Source organism: Phaethon aethereus (genome assembly GCF_964289735.1).
Source record: "Phaethon aethereus genome assembly, chromosome: W".
Taxonomy (NCBI): domain Eukaryota; kingdom Metazoa; phylum Chordata; class Aves; order Phaethontiformes; family Phaethontidae; genus Phaethon; species Phaethon aethereus.
This window is the reverse complement of record NC_138581.1, coordinates 40,490,233-40,508,080: the sequence shown is the minus strand read 5'-3', so window position 1 is coordinate 40,508,080 and position 17,848 is coordinate 40,490,233. Positions and strand designations below refer to the sequence as shown.

General features: G+C 44.8%; 1 protein-coding gene across 1 annotated transcript in view; it reads left to right on the top strand.

The window, feature by feature from the left end:
* The window catches only part of LOC309415103 (protein Hook homolog 3-like), a gene marked incomplete at both ends in the record, with an annotated part of 141,933 nt that overhangs the window by 4,675 nt on the left and 119,410 nt on the right, over positions 1–17,848 (top strand). The window lies entirely within an intron of this gene.

Sequence of the window (17,848 nt, the reverse complement as noted above, 5' to 3'; positions counted from 1 at the left end):
GGAGGTTTAGATTGGATATTAGGAAAAATTTCTTCACCGAGTGGGTGGTCAGGCATTGGAACAGGCTGCCCAGGGAGGTAGTAGAGTCGCCATCTCTGGAAGTGTTCAAAAAACGTGTGGATGTGGCGCTTCAGGACATGGTTTAGGGAACATGGTGACGCTGGATTAATGGTTGGACTTGATGATCTTGAAGGTCCTTTCCAACCTAGTGATTCTGTGATTCTGTGAAATCTGCTTGTGAACCATTAGGAAAAAATATATATTTTTTTCTTCCTTGCATGGCGCTGAAAAGTATTGGAACGAACTAGTGATTGTCCCTGCCATGTTTCAAATTTAAAGATGAGGCAATCAGTTTGTTCAGTGGTAAACTTTATTGTTACTTTTGAACTTTTTTTACAAATCTGAACCGTTAAGAAAAATCACCTTGGGACAAGGAACAGGAAAGAATGGGAAAGTTTGAAATGTTAATTCTGCTCTATGGCATTGTCCATCTGTAGGAATTATGTACTTGGACATGTGATCATTCTTAAGGAGTAGTATTTACACTCCTTGATCATGAAATTGCATCTGTGCAGATGGATCCTCGTCCACCTCTGTAGGAGTGGTCCATAGAGATGGACTAAGCAGTGTCCCTGAAGTCTAGCATCCTATAGACCATTTATTTAAATATTCCAACTAATCTATGCCCTTTACATTTTTTCCCCCATTCTTTGCATGCTGACCTTGCTGCTTCTGTTTTTGGTTAGCAGAAATATTGGTAAATAATTCTTAAAAGGCATTAGAATTAATCAACACAGTTGTGTTTCTTAGGTGAATGTGTGGGGTGTTTTTTGCTATTTTAGCCATTTCAATATTTTTGTGTGAATGTGGCTTTGAAAATAGCTGAGTTCAATTAAAAAAAAAAAAAAAGGTGATTCAGAATTAGCTTTTGTTCTGGCCCTACCTGGATTTAAAAACTGTTTTGGCTGAGCTGGTTTTACACTTGATCATCTGGGATGCATCTCCCCTTAAATTGCAACACGAGAAACTTGCAAAAGAGACCTTGAGGGTTTTTTTAGTCTCAGGTGAAATGGGTAATATAAATAAATAAAGCTTTTCTTTGTCTAGCTCTTCCCTCAAGCCCCATAATGATTCTTGGTAAACTGCTCATTTAGATGTCAAAAGAGCTGTTACAATTTAGAAAAGACTGGTCATCTGAGATCTATTGTGCTGGAAAAATTGTTTGTTCTTAAGAACTGGTTTAACCTCCTGGATAGCTTGTAAAAGCAATTCACATCCATAGTGAAGTACTTCAACTGGTTTGTCAACGTGTTGAGGAGATAAGGCTTTGCAAAGAGGTCTGAGAAACTGTTTAACCTAAACTGTGTTGCAGCCATTGATGTAGGGGGACCAGAAATTGCTCCTCTCTGACAACCTGTGCTTTTGATAGAAATATAGTCCTCAAGTCTCATATATTGCATGTCTGAGATTACTATATTTGATATCTTTAAACCAGAGCAAGCCACTTTACCTATAAGTGTTTTGGGTTTATTTTTTAATACTCTGTTGCGTTAAGAGGCGGATGCCCAAAATCAGCGTTAGTAATCCGGTCGCGCCCAACCCCTTTTCGTTGGACTCTCACGGGTCTGGATGCACTACTAACATCACACTACCTGCTCAGCCAGACACCTCCTGAACTCACACGACCGCACTCAGAGGTACAGTCGCGTTCAGGGACAACACACACATGGCTGAGTCAATCAATAGTGCGATTTATTGAAGCAACAGATGCACAAGTTCTTTTGGATTGCCGGTGATAAATTCACTGTTTGCAAGCAAGTGCACTAAATTGATTACGGTCGGGTTACACACACGTGGGGTGATGAAACAACTCTAGAGATTCCTAAAATTCCCGCGGATCCACTCGGGATAGCCGAGTGTTCAAATCTTACCCAAAGGCGTCCCAATGGGGGGGAAGAGAGGGTCAGCCCGTCGGCGGATCCTAAAAGTCAGGAGTGATGGTATCTTCCCTGACATCCAGCTCTTTTCACATTATTTTATAGTGTTTTACTTTGCAGGTGGAGCTTGAGTGACTCTAGTCATACATACCTTTATCAGGATTGGTTCAGAATTCTCTCGCTTCGCGTTTAAAGGTACAGACTAGGAAAAATTCAGTGCGCAAGCTCATTGAGGAGTGGTCGCACCTTGGGAGGTGGGTAACTTTTGAGAGGGGTGTGCGTTTTAGTATTATAATGATATTATAATAAGCAAAGTTCGCTCAGAGTACAGCACTTCATCAAAGTTGACAGGTCACTGACCCAGGGCATCGCACGTGCAGCTTATTAATGTACACACTGTGTACCTTTAGATTCCCTTGTTCACAGAGCGTGGCCGCGATGTCTCCACTCCGCTCCACCCTCCATGCAATTTCTCCCAGAGTCAGCACACCAAGTTCCCCTGATGTTGCCAACATCTAGGGTTGCCTAGGGAATTGCCATGGTACAGACTCATTGTACACTAGCGCTACGTTCCACCCTGTTTCAATGCTGTTCTTAGAGGGTAAGTTTCCAAATTGCCCCTCAGCGATTACTCCACATTATCCACCCCGTGACTATAGTCACTCAAGCTTCACGATTCTTTTCTTTTTAGAATAGATGGGGAGTGTCACATACATTCTTATTGCAAGGATTGTCCAGTACATATATATCCTGTGGGGGTACTGGATAAGTTAAACATTTCCAAAATTTAACATATAAGATGATTATTAAGATAAAACACAATACATTAAATAGTAACAAAACAATGATAGGATGTAACATCTTATTGAAGAGTCCCGTAGCAGTTGGTGATCATCCAAAAAGAGTGTCCCACCATTTGTGTTCTCCATCTTTCTTCACTCTTTCCGGTGCCTGGTGTATCTCTTTGACATCGTAGTGGACAGTAACTAGAGTCTTTTGTCTATTTTCTCGCACTTGTTTTAACAATGCCTTTAAGTCTTCGTGTTGTAGGAGTTTTCTCACTAATGTGAGATTCATCCCAATACTAACAGGTAACAGATCTCAAAATAGCGTGTAGTTGGATTGTAACAAGTGGTAAGTCACGACAGGTATCGAATAGTTGAAGTCACATCCTCTAATGTTAGTAAAATTACAAACACAAATATTAGAATGACTACTGGTATCTATGATAATATCATCTACAATCAAAAATTATATGTAGTTCTAAGACAAATACATCCTTTCCCTATATATGAGTACTGTTTCTAAGGTTTCATTGAGATGTATTTCAAAATGACAAATGTTTTGTTCAGTATCGAGACAGATGTCTTGGGCTTTGATGGTGTTACTTTCACAGATGAACCCTTGTTGTTCTCACATGGTACATGCATCAACATCAATAGTTTGCCATTTATCTTTGTTTTGCTGAGCCCACACTCTATGCTCTATGGGGTAAAGTACAGTTTCATGTAGACTTATTCCCAGCGCAATGATTGGGTATATGGTATATACCAAAGCATTGCGTATCGTCAGCACAAAAGCTGTGGCTTTGTCGTCAATAGGGCTGTAGGTGAAGTTAACTAGGTACCACCAGGATTGGAATTCTTTCTCAAATTCAGCAGCGTTATCCCAAATTACTTTTTGAATTTCAGTGGGTAAGATGCCTTCTTCACCTTCTCGTATAATTGCAGCTGCCGTTGATTGCATCCATAGCTGAGCTTAGATGCAACTAAGGGCTAGAGAAATATTACTTTGGGTTTGATCAAGTGCTTCCACAATCAACTGGTGATCCTTTTTGTTTGTTTCTCCCCACTGAGGTAACAGATCTGACACAAGCCATTGGTTATTTCTCAGGGTTGAAAGAGAAGATTGTAAGGGGTGTTTTAATTTGTTTATTAAACAACACTTATTGTTGACCTGCGTATTCTTCCCAATTGGCACAGATGTTTTATCAATCATAAATTCAAATAACAAGTTTGTATCTTTGTGACAGTATACAATTACAGGTTTAACAAAGGTAAAGTTGTACCAACAATCTGAATTTGGTTTAATTATTTTGTAACACTCGGTGTCATAGTTCTTTGGTTTGGTTCCACTCGTGTTTTGAAAACACCTTGGCCCCATGCATGACTACAGTAGCTAAAGTTAAATTTCCTGGAATGATCTGTGTTCTCACAATTTCATTATACTTGACGTATGTTTGGGACAACGGTTATTTTAGGTATCTCGAATTACAAGTTAAGAGAAATTGTATTAAAATTAAGGTAAAATGCTACATCACTAATTTCATCCATTGGATTGTGGTTTCATGTTGTTCATTCGGGATTCCTGTGAACACATGAGAAAAAAGAAAATATGCTCGGTCTTACTTAACCGGCAGGGTTAAAAAGAGGGTGAAATTCACCGGGTGTTGATCCGGTGTGCTTTTCCTGAACAATCTTTGGCTTCCCATATGTAGGAATTTTTAGGGGTGGTCAGTACCATTGGTACTGGTCCAATTTGAATGATATCTTTTTCCAATTCTGTTACCACCCCGTCGATTCTCGCCAGCACTGCTGCTGGCAGCGGGTACTGCCGAACATTGGTGCCTGCAAAACTCCACACAGTCCCGTCCGGGAGTTTCCACATCTGCTCACGCAGCATGTCAAATCCTAGAATGTCAGTGTGTGCAGCACCTACCAGTACCTCTGCCCTCGTTAACCTCTGTTCCCCTGGCAACCAGAGGGAAATCTTGGCAGCGGGGTATTCCTTTACCACACCTTCTATTCCTGTAAATTTAACCCTGTGTCGACTGACTCTGATATTTAGGGTTTGAGCTGGTTTTTTTTGGTGACTACTGACATTTGGGTTCTGGTATCAATGAGAAAATTTACCAGTATTTTCTGGGGTCCCACGGGGACGGCAATAACAGGTTCAGAATTCTTAACTGACAGCCATTGAATTGCTAATACCTACTGGGGAGGGTGGCTCACTGCCCTCCCTGGGGATAGAGTTTTTTTGTGGTGTTTTTTTTTGGTGGGTTTTTTTGGTGTTTTTTTTTTTTTTTGCTGGACTTCTGCCGTATCAGTTGGATTACATTCTGGTGCAGAAGGTACACTTTCCTTGTGGGATGGGGATGGTTGAGCTGTAGGATTTTCCACAGCTAATTCATTCTTTTTGTTTAGAGATTGGATTAATGTACGGAGACCCTCTGTAGAGGTACCGCGCAAAAATATGGGGGCACTTCCACATCCAGGACTTTACGCCTAAACTTCCAATCTGATTTATGTTTGGGGGTGTGTACTTGACAAACTCGCTGGGCATATTCTGGGGGTTTTCCACCGGACGATCCGATCCAACCCATTCGGCGTCCGTACTTATCTAGGTCTTGTATAAAGCTACTCCAGGTGGGTATGTTAGTAATTTGACCCTGGTTCTTTCGACTGCGACCAGCGTCATTGATAGTGGTTTGTATACGATCCTGGGTGTTTGTTACATACATCTTGAGGCCATCAGGGAGACCACGAATAACGGGGGTAAATCATGCTGGGTCGACTGGGGCTAACATCGGTAATTTTAAAAGCTGATTCCTGTCATACATCGCTTGGATGCAGGCTGCTTTCTGTACTGCCTCGTCCAGATCAGAATAGCCTGTGGCTTTAATTTCTATTGGCTCTCCCCTCAGCTGGGGATCTATGCCGCCTGCCCAAAATGCAACCCGTGAGGTCAAAGAATAACTATGCTCCCCTGGGTTGGTGGTTAAAAACACTCCTGGTCCCCAAAAGCCTCCTGCTTCTTCCTTATTCAACATAATCCGGTCTCCTCCCTCAAGGGAAACTCGCCACAAATACTCAACCTCTGACTCTCTTGGTCGCCTTGAGAATTTTTCCTGTATTTTTATCAACTCTGCTGGTGACCACGGAATCGTGCGCACAGTAGTGTAGACCTCATCATCGTTGTTAACAACAGTCTCAGTCTTAATCAAGGGTCTTAAGGGGACCAGTTGAGAGTCAGGATTAGAGGTTTCTCCAGTCTCTTTGTCGCTGTTACAAAACTCCACAAATCTGCTTCCAGTTTCAGTGTCCAATTTACATATTAACCTGCAAATCTGTGTGACTGGAGCACAAGATGGTATTTTATCTAACAGCTGACACACCTTGTCTAACAGCTGATTAAGATTTCTATTTTGGCACACAAGATTTTCACGTGCCTTTATAAGTTTACTCTTTTCCTTCACAAGCTTACCGTTTTCACTCAAAAGTTTATCAACTTGGAGTCCTAATTTTTCTCCTGTCTCCCTTTCAAAAGCTAATGATGATTTTAACACCTCATTTTCTGATTTCAAAGCTTTGTATTCCCCATTAGAAACTACTGTGGGAGCAGAGGCTTCCTTAGCTTCTTGTTGCGCGCAAGATAAACAAGTTCCTAAAATCGCACCAATAACCCTTCTACTTTTTTTCACTCTAACCTTTTGTGCAGCTTGACACTGCTCAATATGCTCTATCACTTTCTTTTTGTCCTTCCAAAATTGTTGGGCCCACTCCTTCCCAGCTTGGGAAGGGGCACAGTCATATTTTTGCAGCAATTTATCCATGGCAATCCTGCCGACTACATACTCCCCTCACCGTTTTGGGTTATGTTAAAGTTTATTATTTGGGTTCTGTGATAGTCTCAACCATTTTGTGATTCTGTTAACATCTTCATTAATGGTCTGGATGATGGAGAAGAGTGTACCCTCAGCAAGTTTGCTGATGACACAAAACTGGGAAGAGTGGCTGATATGCCAGAGGGTCATGCTGTCATCTAGAGGGACTTCGACAGGCTGGAGAAATGGGCTGACAGGAACCTCATGCAGTTCAGCAAGGGGAAGGGCAAAGCCCTGCACCTGGGGAGGAACAACCCCAGGCACCAGTACATGCTGGGGGCCACCCAGCTGGAAAGCAGCTTGGCAGAAAAGGACCTGGGGGTCCTGGTGGACACCAAGTTGAACATGAGCCAGCAATGTGCCCTTGCCGCAAAGAGGGCAAAAGGTATCCTGGGCTTCATTAGGAGGAGCATTGCCAGCAGGTCGAGGGAGGTGATCCTTCCCCTCTACTCAGCACTGGTGAAGCCTCACCTGGAATACTGTGTCCAGATCTGGGTGCCCCAGTGCAAGAGAGATATGGAGCTACTGGAGACAGTCCAACAAAGGGCCACAAAGATGATTAAGGGACTGGAGTATCTGTCCTATGAGGAAAGACTGAGATTGCTGGGACTGTTTAGCCTAGAGAAGAGAAGGCTCAGGGGGATCTTATTGATGTATATAAATACCTGAAGGGAGGGTGAAAACAAGATGGAGCCAGGCTCTTTTCATTGGTGCCCAGTGACAGAACAAGAGACAATAGGCACAAGTTGAAACACAGGAGGTTCCATCTGAATATCAGGAAACACTTTTTTTACTGTGGGGATGACCGAGCACTGGAAGGGATTGCCCAGTGGTGTAACCGAGGTGGTGGGAATTAGAATAAGGTTATATAGATGTAAACATAAGAACATTATGCACCAGCAATGCTGCTCAGAAGTCCACCCAACCCTTTCCATCTTGATTTAAACATCAAGGATCTAATCAGTATGTAACATTGTAATTGTATAAGATCAGAATTAAGAGTAGTATGTCTCGTTCTTTGATAGCAAATAGAGAACAGTGTACTAGTCTGAATGGTGTAGTATAACATAGTGAAGGCAATTTTTCTGTCTTGAAACAAAGACTTTGGAATGAATAATTACTTATTGTACCAATGGCCCATGAAGTTCTATTTAGTGTTGCCAAGTTTAAATTAACTTAGAGGGAAAGGTAATTCCGGCAGGGGGAGATCGCGACCACCGACTCGGAGACCACCCACTCAAGAAACCCTCCGACCCAAAAGATCAAGGAAGTAAATTCTTAGAAAGTTATAGTGAGCATGCGTAGTCATTTACATGTTAGGCGAAGAATTTTTAACCAATCGTTGTATAGAGGATAATGAATATGTATTTGTGTATCTATAAAAGAATGTTTCTTAGACTGATTGAACGAACATGATTTGGGAAAACTATTCCCCGTGTTCCTGGTGCCGTGAATAAAGAATGCCTGCCTTTTAACACTACATTGGTGTTACGAGGTTTATTCTCGATTTCGGTGACAGTGGGGTTGTGGAGTCTCCCTTCTTGGAGATATTCAAAAGCTGTCTGGATGTGGTCCCGGGCAGCTGGCCCTAGGTGGCTCTGCTTGAGCAGGGGTATTGGACCAGATGACCTCCAGAGGTCCCTTCCAACCTCAACTATTCTATGATTCTACTATGACATTGCTCAATTTCTTTTATCTCTTGGATTTAGAGCATTGTTGTAGATGTTCCTGAATATTTTTTTCAGGGTTTTAAACACCTGAGAGCTTTTGTTTCCTGCTTTTTCAGCAGATTGCCATGATGGTTCTTGAGGCAGCCAAAGTAACAGCAACTGGAGTGAAATTGAGCAAGGGACTGGAGCCCAACTACTAACATATCAGAATTGATATGTTCTAAGCCTTAGTAGTGTTTGCAGCCCACTGTCATTGCAGAATGAGTATCCTACCAACCACAATTTCCCAAAAACCTCTTCTGAGACTACTCAGTATAGGTACCCAAACAGCATTGCAACCAAAACAGTGTACAACAGTGTGGCTGTGGAGTAAACCTGCTGTGTTTTTCAAATTCTTTCAGCATATCTAATAGAGGTACACAGCATCTTTTCTGTTTCTGTTTAAAACTTATGACTGATCAAGGTACAGACACTGAGGTTCTTTGCTGTGGGTGTTGCATCAGGAGTGCTTTGAACTCAATTATATCTTCTGGCCATGTCTGAAGACCTTAGAGAGTTTTCATACATGCATGTGGCAGTTGCACAGTAATATGCCCATATCTGAAATAAGGATGACTGCAGGCTTTTCAGTGTGTTGTTTTTAGTGTGTATTGTTTTTTAGTATTTTTATCAAACATTGAGCTAAGGTCTAATACTGGGGAAGGTTGCTCAGCGCTTGCTATTTAACCAAAAGGATTCCTCAAAGAGGTCAATGCTGGCTGGTCTTCTGTAGCAGATTGCAGTGGAGATGTCAGCAACTGACTGTCTCCTGTCATGGTAACTGTTGTATGTTATTTTGTTGTATGTTGCCTCCATTGAGTTGTACCTTACCTACTTTCATTTTCTTCTTGTCTTGAAGGCCAAATAAAAATACTTTCTGCAGGTAGAGGAATTTAGATGCTTATTTCCTTGGTAGAGTTGTTAAAAATCTCTCTGAAGTGGGCATTTTGTAAATACTGTTCAAGGCCTCTCTTTTGGCTACTTCCATTTTCAAAGTATTTCTAGCTCTTCACATGGTATCAATCCTTACTATTCTATTCAACTTACTCCCTCTTGGCTGAAAAACTTGCTCAGTGTGGTATTTGTGTCTTCTATGCAGTACCCATTCCAAATTGGAAGGATCTGCCTGCATTCCTATGAGATATAAAGGCCATCTGAGCAACTCCTGACAGAGACACTGATCCTTCAAGAAGGGTGCTTGTGAAATTTTTTTGTAAGGTCCCTTTGTAAAGTAAGTCAAAGTTGCTGGAATTCACTAATTAAGGTATGTTTTTCCTTTCCTCTTCAGTTACTTCCTTACTTTTTATGCTACTGTATTTTTGGTCTGTCTTTGTCTCCCGTGTAGCCTATACTTTAAGCACCTGTTTTGGTTTCTTGTGAATGACAGGACTGCAGGAGACTAGCTAAGCCTCTTTGTTCTAGTCATTGATCACCAACCACGAAGTTGTAGGCTTTCATTTTTTCTTCTGAGGGTGATATCATATCTGCGCCAAGGAGCTCATGGCACAAATATGTGCCATCTAACTAAGCTGACTAGTACTGTATATTCTTTGTGGAGGTCTCATTGACTGTTGTGAGCTAAGACTGGAAAATTAATTTAGATATCAAAGTTGGACAGCAAGTGTTTATGTTTCTGGTGTATTAGAAGATCTGGGAAATTAAAGTATGTATTTTGCATATTTCAGAGTTCCAGAGCATTTAATGGGGCATAGCCTTTCCTCTGTTCTAGAGTTACATAAGATAAAGCTTTTATGGAGATTGTTTGCCACAGGCAAGAAGGTATTCTTAGCTTTATTATGGGGAAAAGTGTGAGAAGGAAGGAGCAGCAGAGAGAAACTTATGTACTGTGCTGCTTGGGGGGGAGGGGGAGTCTGGAGTGAAGAAGTAAAGCTGGGCATGAGAAAGGGGTGAGGAAAGGTGTTGTTTTAATGTTTGTCTTTGTTTCTCACCACCTGAATATTTTAATCGGCAATAAATTAAATTAATTTTCCCCAATTTGAGTCTGTTTTGCCTGTGACCGTAATTAGTAAGCAATCTCCCTGTCTTTATCTCAACCTACAAGCTTTCTCCTGCTAGTTTCTTCTGCTGACGAGGGGGAGCGAGTGAGTGGCTAGGTGGGCATTTGGCCCTTAGCCGAGGTTAACCCACCACCACACCTTTGGGGGAAGAGTACTTTATGCGATCTGTCAATAAAGATGGTGCTTTTCATCTAAGCTACACCTGCAAGAAGGTGGAGTTCTGGGCTTGAAATGACTTCCTTATTTTGCAAGGGCACAATGGTTATCTGTGTTCATCTATGCTTTTTAACATAATGTTTGAAATGTGTTTAAATCTGAACTACAAGTCTTCTAAGCTTTCTTCTCCAAACCTTATCCAAGAAGTTAAAGGACTTTGTTTTGGACTTTCAAAGAATCACAGAACCATTAAGGTTGGAAAAGACCTTTAAGATCAAGTCCAACCATCAACCCAATACCACCATGACCACTAAACCATGTCCCTGTCGTGGTTTAGCCTCAGCTAGCAACTAAGCACCACGCAGCTGCTCGCTCACTCCCCCCTCCCCCAGTGGTACTGGGGAGAGAATTGGGAAAAAACTCATGGGTTGAGATAAAAATAGTTTAATAGGACAGCAAGAGAGAAGGAAACAACAATGAAAATAATAATAACACCAACAAAGGAATGTACAAGAACAAGTGATGCCTAATACAGCAAATGCTCACCACCTGGCGATCGATAGCCCGTCCCCGAGCAGCGATTTTCGCCCCCCGGCCAACTCCAGTTTATGTACTGGGCATGACATCATATGGTATGGAATATCTCTTTGGCCAGCCTGGGTCAGCTGTCCTGGCTGTGCCCCCTCCCAGCTTCCCCTGCACCCCCAGCCTTCTTGATAGCAGGTCAGCACGAGAAGCTGGACTGTCCTTGACTGCTTAGCAACAGCTCAAAACATCAGCACGTTATCAACGTTTTCTCATCCCAAATCCAAAACATAGTCCCACGATAGCTTCTGTGAAGAAAACCAGCTCTATCCTGGCTGAAACCAGGACAGTCGCAAAGCGCCACATCCACACGATTTTTTGAATACTTCCAGTGATGGTGACTCCACCACCTCCCTGGGCAGCCTGTTCCAATGATTGACCAGTTTCTCAGTAAAGAAATTTTTCCTAATATCTAGTCTAAACCTCCCCTGGCGCAACTTGAGGCCATTTCCTCTCGTCCCATTGCTAGTTACTTGGGAGAAGAGACCAACACCCTTGTCACCACAACCCCCTTTCAGGTAGTTGTAGAGAGCGATGAGGTCTCCCCTCAGCCTCCAGACTGAACAACCCCAGTTCCCTCAGATGCTCCTCAGAAGACTTATGCTCCAGACCCCTCACCAGCTCCATTGCTCTTCTCTGGACACGCTCCATCAACTTAATGTTGTTCTTGTAGTGAGGGGCCCAAAACTGAACACAGTATTCAAGGTGCGGCCTCACCAGTGCTGAGCACAGGGGCATGATCACTGCCCTACTCCGGCTGGCCACGCTATTTCTGATACAAGCCAGGATGCTGTTGGCCTTCTTGGCCACCTGGGCACACTGCCGGCTCATGTTCAGCCGGCTGTCAACCAGCACCCCCAGGTCCTTTTCTGCCAGGCAGCTTTCCAGCCACTCCTCCCCAAGCCTGTAGCGTTGCATGGGGTTGTTGTGGCCAAAGTGCAGGACCCGGCACTTGGCCTTATTAAACCTCATACAGTTGACCTCAGCCCATCCATCCAGCCTGTCCAGATCCCTCTGCAGAGCCCTCCTACCCTCCAGCAGATCCACACTCACACCCAACTTGGTGTCATCTGCAAACTTACTGACGGAGCACTCGATCCCCTCATCCAGATCATCTGTAAAGACATTGAACAAGACTCGACCCAGAACTGAGCCCTGGGGAACACCGCTTGTGACCGGCTGCCTACTGGATTTAATTCCATTCACCACAACTCTCTGGGCTCGGCCATCTAGCTGGTTCTATTCCCAATAAAGAATGCACCTGTCTAAGCTGTGAGCTGCCAGTTTCTGCAGGAGAATGCTGTGGGAGACGCTGTCAAAAGCTTTACTGAAGTCCAGGTAGACAACATCCACAGCCTTTCCCTCATCCACTAGGCGAGTCACGTGGAAGGAGAAGGAGATCAGGTTGTTCAAGAAGGACCTGCCTTTCATGAACCCATGCTGGCTGGGCCTGATCCCTTGGCTGTCCTTCATATGCCCTGTGAGCACTCTCAGGATGAACATCCCCATAATCTTCCCGGGTACCAAGGTCAGGCTGACAGGCCTGTAGTTCCTGGGATCCTCCTTCCAGCCCTTCTTGCAGATGGGTGTCACATTGGCAAGCCTCCAGTCATCTGGGACCTCCCCTGTTAACCAGGACTGCTGATAAATGATGGAGAGTGGCTTAGCAATCCCCTCCGCCAGCTCCCTCAGCACTCTTGGGTGGATCCCATCAGGCCCCATAGACTTGTGGGTGTCCAGGTGGCATAGCAGGTCCTTAACTGCTTCCTCCCACATTATGGGGGGTTTCTTCTCCTCTCCATCCCCATCTTCCAGCTCAGGGGGCTGAATACCCTGCGGATACCTGGACTGGCTATTAAAGACTGAGGCAAAGGCGGCATTAAGTACCTCAGCCTTTTTCTCATCCTTGGTGACAATGTTCCCCCCCACATCCAATAAAGGATGGAGATTCTCTTTGGCTCTCTTTTTGTTAATATATTTGTAAAAACAATTTTTGTTATCCCTTATGACTGTGGCCAGATTGAGCTCTAGCTGGGCTTTTGCCTTTCTAATAGTCTCTCTGCATGACCTAACGAGATCCTTGTACCCTTCTTGAGTTGCCTGCCCCTTCTTCCACAGGTGATAAACTCTCTTTTTTTCCTGAGTCCCAGTAAAATCTCCCTGTTCAGCCAGGCCGCTCGTCTTCCCCGCCAGCTCTTCTTACGGCACATGGGGACCGCCTGCTCCTGTGCCTTTAAGATTTTCCTCTTGAAGACTGTCCAGCCTTCCTGGACCCTTTTGCCCTTCAGGACTATCTCCCAAGGGATTCTCTCAACCAGTGACCTGAACAGGCCAAAGTATGCCCTCTGGAAGTCCATGGTAGCAGTTTTGTTGACCCCCCCTCCTTACTTCACTCGGAATCCAGAATTCTATCATGTCATGGTTGCTAAGCCCAAGACGGCCTCCGACCATCACCTCTCCCAGCAGTCCTTCTCTGTTCGTATACAACAGGTCAAGCGGGGCACCTCCCCTGGTAGGCTCCCTTACCAGCTGTGTCAGGAAGTTATCCTCCACACACTCCAGGAACCTCCTAGACTGTTTCCTCTCTGCCATGTTATATTTCCAGCAGATGTCCGGTAGATTGAAGTCCCCCACAAGAACAAGGGCTCGCGATTGTGAGACTTCTGCCAGTCACTTGTAGAATCCTTCATCTGCCTCTTCATCGTGGTTGGGTGGTCTATAACAGACTCCCAGCAGGATTTCTGCCTTGTTTGCTTTCCCCCTCATCCTTACCCATAAGCACTCATCCTTGTCATCACAATCGTTGATTTCTATACAATCAAAAAACTCCCTAACATACAGAGCCACCCCACCACCTCTCCTTTCTTGCCTATCCCTTTGGAAGAGCTTATAGCCATCCATTGCAGCACTCCAGTCATGAGAGTCATCCCACCGTCTTTCTGTCATGGCGACTAAGTCATAGCTGTCCCGCTGCACAATGGCTTCCAGCTCCTCCTGTTTGGTGCCCATGCTATGTGCATTGGTATAGATGCACTTGAGCTGGGCTATCGATTTCACCCTCAACTCCGGCATGCCACCCCATGGCTCATCTCTAGTGAGCCTGGTTTTATCCCCTTCCCCCTTTGAATCTGGTTTAAAGCCCTCTCGATGAGGCCTGCCAGCTCATAAGCAAGAATCCTTTTCCCCCTTGGAGATAGCTGAACTCCATCTGCTGCCAGCAGCCCTGGTGCATTGTAAACCGCCCCATGGTCAAAAACCACAAAGTTCTGCCTACGGCACCAGCCCCTGAGCCATGTGTTGATCAGATGTACTTTCCTGTTCCTTTCAGCGTTCCTCCCTCCCACTGAAGGGATTGAGGAAGACACTACCTGTGCTCCTGATCCATCAACCAGTCGCCCCAGTGGTCTCAAGTCCCTTGTAATTGCTTTTAGACTTCTTAGCACTATCTCATCACTGCCAACCTGCATGACCAGCAGCATGTAGTAATCAGTGGGCTGTACCAGACGAGGGAGTTTCCTGGTGACATTGCTCACCTGGGCCCCAGGGAGGCAGCAGACTTCCCTGTGGGTTGGGTCAGGTCAGCATATTGGGCCCTCTGTTCCCTTCAGAAGGGAGTCGCCTATGACAATTACCCTTCTTTTTTTCTTAACAGAGGATGTCTGGATGCGTGGGGCTGGTGACTCACCCTAGGCAACCCCCTGGATGGACTTTCATCAAGGTTCTGATGTGCCTGGCCCTCAAGTTCCAGAGCCCCATACCTGTTGTGTAAGGGCAGCTGGGACAGTCAGGGAGGCCGGGAGGGGATTCGTCTGCCACCTGGAGCAGGGACCTGTTTCTGTTGTCTCTCATCTCTTAGGTCCCCTCCTTCTGCCCAGCAGCAAGAGGGCAGGGCATCCCCTGCTGCTTGTGGAGCCTCCACCAGCTGCCTCTGCCTCAGGGATGGCAGGGTGTGGCTCCACCAATCTATCTCCCTCTCAGACTCCCTGATGCTCCTCAACCTCTCCACCTCCTCTTTCAGCTCTGCCCCCAGGCTGAGCAGATCCCTCACCTGGTCGCACCGCACACAGGTGTTGTCTCTGCTGCCCTCCGGCACAAGTGACGGGCTCTTTGCAGCTGGGAGCCTGGGCAGCCTCATGCTTGAGCAGGAGTTCGGTCTGGGACACCACATTCCTTCTGGCGATGGTTTTCAGCCGAGTGGAGACCATGGCTGGGCCTCTTCTGGGAGATGCCGATGACCACTTGTCGAGAGAGCCTCTAGTGCCAAGCAGGGGACTTTGTTTTGCCTTATGCTGTCAAATAAAAACTATACACCTTTGCATGTTAAACATTGTTTAAATAGGAGTTAAATGGGGTGTACTTTTCTGGTGCTGTTCAGTTTTCCAGTAATCTGGCAGTCTTCATCTGTGATAACAATGGTTTTCTTCATGGGTTTGAATGCTATTCTGCCACATAAACCAATGTCTGCCTTTAGGGAATAGTTCTGTTAGTTTTGATAAATTAAACTTTGTGGATTGTTGCAGGGAAAAACTTTTCAACTCACATGATTTAATCAAATGAGGTTCAACATGTTTTATTGGTTTATTAACAATACATGATTAAACAGCAATGATTGAAGTATACATTCAGAATCCATATCAATAATACAAGAGATAAACCACAATACTAAACACCTACAAGATGTTAATAAACACTTACATGTTTCTAAATCTGCTTCTGTTGCTTCTCCTAAACTAATTACACACGCACACACAGAGTTAACACCCCCCTGCCCCCCCCTCCCCGGCTTGTGTAGGGTACAAGCAGACCTCCCCCTCTGGTAGTGTGGGTTACCCTACTTGCACACCCCTCGTGGAATATGTGGGTGCTGCAGCTTTAGGTATGCCCATGCTTCTCCCTGCAATCTGCTAATACACATGCCAGTGAGAAAAGCCCCCCAAGAGGTCACCTTTGCACCCCTGAGGGGTGAACCCCTACTTGGTACACCCTGTACTGCCAGCCCAGTAGCTGGATGCAGGCTACTCATGAGGGAGGAGGCTGCCTTTCTATGCCTAGGTGGAGGTTGCAATGCCAGCAGGGACACTTCTGGCAGCATCAAACACAGTTTCACTGTTTCTCTGTTGCCATTTCTTTTTCCACATTTGCAGTATTTTACTGTTGCTTTTCTACTTTTTTAAGCTGACACTTCCCACACACACACTTCCTGCCAAGTCTCTTTTGTAATTCCCTGGTTACTGTTTAATCCATCTGATGGTCATTATCTTCTTCATTGTTATCAGTTTGAGGCAAATGCCCTCTCAGTTGTCGGTGTCCCATTCACACCCACTGTTACACTCACATCCCTATCTTATCCATGGTTGTTATCCAGGCCTTGTTGCCAAGAAGAGGCCTTACAGGCTGCCCCACAGTGTATTATTCTTTGGGTTATGTTGTTATCTAGATTTTCTCAAGAGCCTTGTAGAAGACTAACAGTGGTTGGGGGGGGAGTTGAGAATGTGTTTATATGATTATATTATTTGACATATATATTATTTTGACACAGGACAAGTAGAGATATAGGTTTTTAGAATTTGATGCGCCGATGGGTAAACTAGTGGTCTATCTCTTGTAAACTCAGTATTTTGTTCTATGATATGTTTCTGGTTTTAAAAGACAGTTTTTTTCTGTGGTGTTTCTGAAATTCATCATTGCTTGGTGAGGTGCGTATGTATGTGTCCTAAAAAACATGAACGTGCATAAACAAAGTTGTAGTATATTTGCAATTGACAGTATTGCCAATGATCTTTTTTTAAAGAGAATTAGAAAAGGAATTTGGACAAATTATTTCAAAGTATGATTAAGTAGATGAAAGCTCAGAAAGAAGTGTTGAAGTCTTGCATTCGCTGGCCCTTGTTTTTGTGGGGGACTTCAACCTACCGGACATCTGCTGGAAGAATAACACGGCAGAGAGGAAACAATCTGAGAGGTTCCTAGAGTGTGTGGAGGATAACTTCCTGACACAGCTGGTGAGCGAGCCCACCAGGGGAGGTGCCTTGCTGGACCTGCTGTTTACGAACAGAGAAAGACTGGTGAGAGATGTGGTGGTCGGAGGCCATCTTGGGCTTAGCGACCACGACATGATAGAATTCTCAGTTGTGAGGGAAGTAAGGAGAGGGGTCAGCAAAACTGCTACCATGGACTTCCGGAGGGCAGACTTTGGCCTGTTCAGGTCACTGGTTGAGAGAGTCCCTTGGGAGACAGTCCTGAAGGACAAAGGGGTCCAGGAAGGCTGGACATTCTTCAAGAAGGTAATCTTAAAGGCGCAGGAGCTGGCGGTCCCCATGTGCCGTAAGAAGAGCTGGCGGGGAAGGCGACCGGCCTGGCTGAACAGGGAGATTTTGCTGGGACTCAGGGAAAAGAGGAGAGTTTATCACCTCTGGAAGAAGGGGCAGGCAACTCACGAAGAGTACAAGGATCTCGTTAGGTCAAGCAGGGACAAAATTAGAAAGGCAAAAGCCCAGCTAGAGATCAATCTGGCCACAGCTGTAAAGGATAATAAAAAATGCTTCTACAAATATATTAACAACAAAAAGAGAGGCAAAGAGAATCTCCACCCCTTACTGGATATGGCGGGGAACATTGTCGACAAGGACAAGGCTGAGGTACTTAATGCCGCCTTTGCCTCAGTCTTTAATAGCCAGTCCAGGTATCCACAGGGCATTCAGCCCCCCTGAGCTGGAAGATAGGGATGGAGAGCACAATAACCAGCCCATAATGTGGGAGGAAGCAGTTAAGGACCTGCTA